Source organism: Mastomys coucha, unplaced genomic scaffold (genome assembly GCF_008632895.1).
Source record: "Mastomys coucha isolate ucsf_1 unplaced genomic scaffold, UCSF_Mcou_1 pScaffold4, whole genome shotgun sequence".
NCBI classification, from domain to species: Eukaryota; Metazoa; Chordata; class Mammalia; order Rodentia; family Muridae; genus Mastomys; species Mastomys coucha.
The window spans coordinates 39515625-39524093 of NW_022196910.1; positions in this window are offsets into that span (position 1 = coordinate 39515625).

Sequence of the window (8469 nt, forward strand, 5' to 3'; positions counted from 1 at the left end):
ATAAAGGCAGGCCTATCAGAATTACACCAAACTTATCACCAGAGACTATGAAAGCTAGAAGATCCTGGGCAGATGTCCTACAGACTCTAAGAGAACATAAATGCCAGCCCAGGCGACTATACCCAGCAAAACTCTCAATTACCATAGATGAGAAAACAAGATATTCCATAACAAAACCAAATTTATGCAATATCTTTCCACAAACGCAGCCCTACAAAGGATAATAAATGGAAAATACCAACATAAGGAGAAAAACTACACCTTAGAAAACACTGTACTATGGTTTTTCAGAACAGGGTACATATTTCCAAGTATTTATATACCCAAAGGAAACATAGACGATTAACTAGGGAGATTGCTTGCAAGAGAACAACAAAGAGTGAGACTGAATGCTTTGCTTGACATTTGTAACTCTTGTATCAATTTGAAGAAGAGGACTTTATAAGTTACTCTTTCTCTGAGATGAATGCTTTTCAAAATTATCACAGGTAATGAACCAAATTCTTACCCTCACCTAATGTCTGTGCCACCCTCGAAGCAGAACCATTGTTCATTGAAACAGTTAGTTAATGACTTTATGGATAGACCATCTTAATACACATCATTTCTTAAATGAATGTAACCTGTTCTCTGTGGGCTGAGTATAAAGTCACTCACTCAAGTCAAATAGCTTTGACTATAGCAGGAAGTCTGTATCCAAAAATCATGCCTATAATTCATTTCTTGGCGCAGCAGAACTATCAAATCTCAGCTTAGCTACGATGGAGGTAAAATCCTTTGGTGTTGTGAGGGTCATTGAAATACAGCCTTATTACAATGAAATCCAATGTCTAAAAATTGTTCTCGTTTTGGGCTTGTACCACAGTAAGAGCCAAAATTTTAAACTCTACTAAATACAAAACAAACAAACAAACAAAAAGACTTTATATATTTATGTTCATTTAAGAAAATACTATTAGTGATGTTTTATTTTGAAGTATACAGTTAATATGCTTGGAGTTATTTAAAATTTATATTGAGAAAAATATATGTATTTTCAGTATTGCTGTAGGCAAGCATCTACATAAGACTATTAAATTGATTGTTGTTTTATATCAAACAACTTTTATAATACTTATTTTTATTGTTATAATATTTTATAAATTTTAAGGAATATGACAAAAAAAGATATTGTAGGTATTGAAGGGGGGTCTCTGGGAGGAGTTGGGGTACAAAAGGGAAACAAGAATACAATTTAAATTTATTTACTCAAAATGTTTTTAAATGTTAACAAATTCAGGTAAATTGAAATCATGTAACTTTTCTCACCATAATGAAATAAAAGTTAAAAAATTAAAAATAAATAAATTAAAAAAAAATATCTGGCCCTGATTTTTCTTGGTTAGGAGACTTTTAATGACTACTATTTTTTAGAGGTTATGGGTCTATTTAGATTGTTTATCTGATTTTGATTTAGCTTTGGTAAGGTGTATTTATTGAGAAAATTGTTCATCTAGATTTTCCAATTTTGTGGTATTTAGGTGTTTGAAGTGGGACATATTTTTTTTTATTTCCTTGGTGTCTGTTATTAATGTCCCACTTTTCATTTCTGATTTTGTTAATTTGGATAGTCTCTCTCTTTCTTTTAGTTCAGTTGGCTAACACCCTTTGGCTGTGTTTCCTTCTTTCTGTTATAGAGCTCTTAGGTGTGCCTTTAAGTTCCTAGTGTGATTTTTTTTCATTGAGTGAGTATAAAGTGTCCTTTCCCCATCTTCTTTGATTAATTTTGGTTGAAAATCTATTTTGTTAGATATTAGAATGGTTATACTAATTTGATCTTTGAATCCATTTTATTAAAAAATCTTTTCCCATCTATTTACTATTATGAGATAATATTTATCTTTGATGTTGAGGTGTGTTTCTTGAATGCAGCAGAATGAAGCTAGAAACTTAGGGCAATGGAAACTCCCAGGAATCAATGACAGGCACCCTAGCTAAGTATCCTAGCAATGTGTGATATGAAGCCTGAACTTGTCGGCCGCCTTACCCGTCCAGTTAGAAGTAAGGAGGCAAACACCGAGCCCATCTCCATGCAGTTTAATCAGGAACCTTCATATTTACTTCTTCTTACTAGATAGCTTCTTTTATATTCTTCTATATCTTCTTCTTACATCTTACTTATTACTACTTACATACATCTTGTTAGTTACATCTTATTAGTTACATGCTTATTCCTAATTCTATATCTTACATCTATCCTTACATCTTACTTCTATATCTTCTTCTTCTCTCCTATCCCATTACCAGCCCCAATTCTAAATACTTACTCCTAAATCTTACATAACCCATCACCAGCCCTAATTCTATCTATCTCTATCTATATCTATCCTTACATACTTACCCCTAATTCTATTCTCTCTTCAGCCCCCAGCCCTTGTGGGTTAAATACTTTCCCTGGTCCCAATCAGCATCAGCTATGTGGCAAAGCACAATAGGCTATGGGAAAATCATGCCAGCTTGCATAATAAACTAGAGGCACACAGCTTTTCCAACTAAGGGCTTGTTTATCAATGCTCTCTGCTCTGGGTGGAGGCCAGTGTTCAATATATATGTATATAGGGTGGCAGCTGTAGCTCCCCACAGTTCCCCTTTTTGTTTTAAATGCAACAGGCAAGAGTAGAGGTCTGATCTCTGGTGAATAAAGTGAGGACATTGTACAGGTTCTTCGCCAGGTGTCACCCACCCAGTCCAAGCCAGACCCGTCCGATACCATTTTTCCAGAGGCAGGAATGAATGGGAGAATTGGGGAAAGCGCGGTATCAACCTGCATCAATCAGACATGTTCTTCTTGAGACCACTAACAGCAAACAGTGTATCCCAAGTGCAGTGCTTAGCCTTACAGCCTGAACGTGATGGATGATCATTCAGAATAGTTAACCAGCCTATGGAAATTGCCTCACCTCCAGGGCTGCAAATGCTTGCACTATCAAAACAGCCTGTCATTGCTGCTGAACCCGCATAGACACACTACAATGCCAATATACTGACAAGGATCAGTAAAGCACCCACGATTCTAATACCTATTGTTCTCAATTCAAAAGCTCTTACTTATTTCTTGCATATTAGTTTAAGATGTTCTAGTCACACAATGTAACTTAATAACAAATTGTAAGGCTTTCTATAGCTATACAATTAAATCTGGCTATTTCTTTCCCATTTCAAATATAACCATTTTACATTTTCTAGAAACAGAACTTATTAACAATTTTTTCTAGTCCCAAAGCCCAGGGAACCGGGTAGACGACTCATCTTAACTTCTTCAAGCTGAACGAGGGCGTAGAGATATGAGGGGGGTGGAAGGAAAAACAGAACTGGTCTTCTGATGTCTGTGTCTTAACTGGATCAGGCTGAAGTTCAGGATATCAGGAGTTCAAGCAGGTGGTTTAGATGAGGAAATTCACCAAGGCTGTATATTTCTGTAACATATAAATCTCAAAACAAACTTTCAGTATCACCAAGATATATATTTTTGTTTGATTCTCTGTGCAGTGCAGGGACTGATGGCATGTCCCTGAGGGTGACTTGGTCTTCGCTATGTGATCACCCACAAAACTACATCTCCCATCAGTCCTTTCCAGCCATCTGAAGCCACAGCTGTTCCAAGTTTCCTTTTTAAGCTTGTTTACTCTAGGGGCAAAGGTACTAGCAGTTTACTGCAAAAAGCTGTTGTCCCCTTTAAGAGCGGCTTGTGCAGATACTCAGTCAGCCTCTATCAGCTCCTTTTCATCTGTGTGTGGACTGACTCAGCCAAGATTTTCATGACTTTAACTGGCAGTGTAAGTTTAACTCCTTCAGAGTCCGAGCCACTTTCAACAGTCTGATCTTTCTCATACCCTGCTGACCTCTCTTCCATCAGCTGTTTTAATGATGGAATAGCTAAGTGATGACTGGTCTTCCTTGAAACCTATGCCATGAGAGTGAGCTCCCCCCCAACAATGTTAATGATATTTTACTGTACTTGTAGACAGGAGCCTAGTATGATAGTCATCAGACAGACTTCATCTCCAACTGATGGAAACACATGGAGACACCCACAGCCAATCATTAGACAGAACTTGGGGAATTCTGTGGAAGATGAGTGTAAGAAGAATTGAAGGAGACAGAGGAGTGAAAGGCATCACAGGAAAATCTACAGAACCAACTAATCTAACCCAATAGAGAGCCCCAGACACTGAACTGCCAACCAGGGAGCATGCATAGGATTGACCTAGGCCTATGTGTAACACTTGTGCAGCTTGGTCTTCATGTGGGATGCCTACCAATGGGAGCAGGAGCTGTCTCTGACCCTGTTGCCTACCATTAGGACCCTTTCCCTCTAGAGGGCTATTCCTTCAAGCTTCAGTAGGAGAAGATGAAATCAGTCTTACTGTAACTTTATATGCCAAGGCTGGTTGATATCCATGGGGATGGGAGAACCTTGCTGCCAAGCCTGCTGATGTGAGTTCTACCCCTCGGACCCATATGGTAAAAGATAAGAATGGATATTTTCAACTCCTTTCACCCCTGTGCCATAGCACATATGTGTTCTCATATATACACACAGCGACTCAAAACAAATAAACTCAGATTTTGAAACAATGAATTTTCATTCCATTTCAGTACAAGTGTTATCTATGTGTGGTGGCCAATTATGTTATAAAATATGAATTAGGTGGTTTTGTACAGTGCTATAATTTGAGCATTAAATACAATCATAAAAATATTTATTTGTAGTCCCATATTTTTTCCAAGGATCAGTTTTCAATTCAATATTTTTCTCATGTTCTTATATCTTTATTCTGAGACAGAACACATTGTGAAGAGCCTGATACTTTGAATAAATCACTTTGTTTAGAAAAGCAATACCCACTAAATAATTGGCTCTTTAGCTTTTTTGTCATGGAAAGATTGGTGTATAGAGAGGATGGCAGGCATGTATGTAAAATATTCTTTTATATTCACAGTATACTAAATAAAACTTTAAAGGTACTGATTTTGAAATTGAAAATGTCTTTAAGGTAAAATATAGAAACAGCTAAATATGACTTTGTTTAGTTCCTATACATATTACATTTCAAACACCTGACACATGTTGAAGAGGAGAACTATAAAAAATTAGAAACTATTATACATACACTATATGTATATATTTGTGTATGTGTGTATTTTCTTTGGTTTTGTTTTTGCGACAGTTTTTACTAGGTAGCCCTGGCTTGCCTAGAATTCATTATGTAGACTAAGCTGGTTTCAAACTCACAGAGATCCACCCACCTCTGTTTCATGACAAGTATGCTGTATTCTGAAAATCAGTTATGCTTTTTAGATAGTATTCTACCACAACCCAGGCTTACTTCAAGTGCATTTCTCCTGCCTCAAAATTTCAAGTGCTGGGAGTTACAGGCATGTGCATTACATCTAGATACCTAAAATGCCCATTATATTATAAATGCAATTTTAAATCAATCACACATCTCAGTGACATAGAGTAGCACGGGTCTACAATGGGACATGGATGTCCAAAGATCTAAGACAAAGTACTATATTCTGCAGGGTGTATTGAATGTGTGATATTTTAATTAATAGTGAGGCAGAATGTTTATCCTTTGCTCATTCTTTTACAGATGCCCCTTTCAAAGACTGCTCAGGCTATATCAGCAAACAATATAGATTAGAGAACTGCTTCTTTCACAAGACTGATAATCTAGATTACTTAACTGTTTTGTAACTTTAAAAAGAATTGGAATCCAGCTCAAGGGGAAGCCCCAAGGCCTGACACTATTACTGAGGCTATGGAGTGCTCACAAAAAGGGGCCTATCATGTTTGCCCTCTGAAAGGCCCAACAAGCAGCTGAAAAAGTCAGATACAGATATTTGCACCCAACCAATGGATAGAAGCTGCTGACCCCTCTAGTTAAAATTAGGAAAAAGCTGGAAGAAGCTGAGAAGGAGGGTGATCCTGTAGGGGGACCAGCAAGCAGTTCTAACTAACTGATATCTCTCAGTTACTTGACCACGACCCAGGCATCATACACCAGCTGATATGAGGCTCCAACACACATACAGCAGATGGCTGCTTCACCTAACCCTCAAGAGACTGAAGGTCCCAAGGATTGAGGAGGTTTGGTGGAGTGGAGTGTGTGTGTGTGTGGTGGGGGGGGGTAGGGACATCCTTGTGGAGAGATAGGGAGGAGGTATGGGATGTGAAACAGTCAGAGGGTGGACCAGGAGGGGGATAAAATCTGGATTGTAAAAAGAGATTAAATAAAATTTAAAAAAAAGATAATGAAAAAATTCTGTAGTTGCATTGCTTGGGAAATTATCAGGCACTTGGCTCCCATATTGATGGCTTTGGTATTGCAGTCAACAGACAGAATAGCTTCCAAAACTCTTGTTCAGGCTACAGTTAGGGCATAGAGAAGATATAAAAATTTTAAAGGTAGTATTCAAGATTCTTTCTGATTTACATTGTTGGAACAAAATTAACTGAAGTAGCAGTTGTCTTATTTATCACTTAGTGACAGGAATTTAGATTTACATTATTCTTCATTGTCTTATCACTTCTTTAATGTATTCTGGCTTAAAGACCATGGAAAATGTATAGATGTGCCTGAATGCAAATTACGATAACCTTATAGTTAAACAAGTAGCTGAGGCAAATTTGTTTCATACTGCAATATATCAAGAGTTGCAATTTTTCAAGTATATGACCTTTTAAACATAACCTAATATTTTAGCGATGAAGATTATTTAAAAATGTCAAGGCTAGGGAGGTAGCTCTGTGGGTAAAGCCACGTAAGAATGAGAACCTGGGTTTGAATTCCCAGATCCCTCTTCAATAGCAGCCTAAATTGTGCTCCCAAAGGGACATGGAAGACAGAAAAGGGAATCCACGAAGCTTGCTTGCCAGCTAGTCTGGTTCAGTGCAGTGGACAACAGAGGACAGATACCATCTCCAACAAGTTGGAAGGTAAACCCTAATACCCAAGCTTGTTTTCAGTTGCCAACATGCACACCCACTACATCACTAAGATAAGTTGATTCTAATTTCACAGATTTAGTGGCCATTCTGTTATGTTAATAAAAACTTGGGAAGCTGAATTTTCTTACAATGAATCTGTACTAGATGGTTTTGTGTACCAACTTGACACAGGCTGGAGTTACCCCAGAGAAAGGAGCTCCCTTGAGGAAATGCCTCCATGAGATCCAGCTGTAAGGAATTTTCTCAATTAGTAATCAAGGGTGGGAGGGCCCATTGTGGGTGGTGCCATCCCTGGGCTGGTAGTCCTCAGTTCTGTAAGAAAGCAAGCTGAGCAATCCAGGGGAAGCAAGCCAGTAAGTAACATCCCTCCATGGTCTCTGCATCAGCTCCTGCTTCCTGACCTGCTTGATTCCAGTCCTGACTTCCTTTGGTGATGAAGAGCAATGTGGAAATGTAAGCTGAATAAACCCTTTTCTCCCCAACTTTCTTCTTGGTCATGATGTTTTGTGTAGGAATAGAAACCCTGACTAAGACAGGGCCATGCAATTTTATTTACAGCTCATGTTACATTAGGATTTATTTTTTGATGACTATAGAAGTTAAATTATACTGCATAATTTACATAGGCTTCATAAAGAAGATTTGTTATCGAGATAAAGTGTTTATTTCCACAAATCTCTTTATTTAAAGTGGCATACACCACTTAATGACTGAAAATTTCAAGAGATAATGTGAGGCTTATCTGTTTGTTTGTTTGTTTGTTTGTTTTTTAATAAGCCAGATATGAAATATTTTGCTTTATGTAGAAGTTCAGTTGAGATAACTGATCATCAAAGTACTGTTGAACCATTTAGCTGGACACAATGGGTTTATCTCTCTGTGTGTAAAGATTCCAGACCTTCATGTTCTGCTCCAAGCTATAGTGTTTAGATGTGTTTCCGTGTATTTTCTGCCTTCCTTTCTTTATTTCTTTTCTTTTATGCTTAGCTATGGTGATAAGACTACTGAACATAAAGTACACTATTTACTCAGTGTAATTAAAAGCTAGTGACCTTATTTTAAAATAGTTGTGTCTAACTATTGGAAGTAGTAGCTGCTTTTCTTAAATAAAAGAAAGATGAGACAATTTTCTTGAATATCCAGAAGAAAAATAAAATGTGAGAAGAAAATATTCAGATGGATGTTTTTTCTTCTCCTTTTTTCCCTAAGCCTTTTTTCAATTGAATTTGAGTTTATTTCATATTGACTTACACACATGTTAAATTCTTTCAAAGACTGTCAGCTGAGAATAAAAGAACATATGTTTTAAATAATGTAATATTCTCAAAGGAGATTTTTTCCTATAACTTTTCTGATTCAACAACAATATAAGGACCAAATTCTCTCATTGGTGATTAATACATAATTGGTATTTTGTGACCACTATTTTAGTTTGTCTTTCTCAATAATAATGTTAGATTTCTTTTTCACAA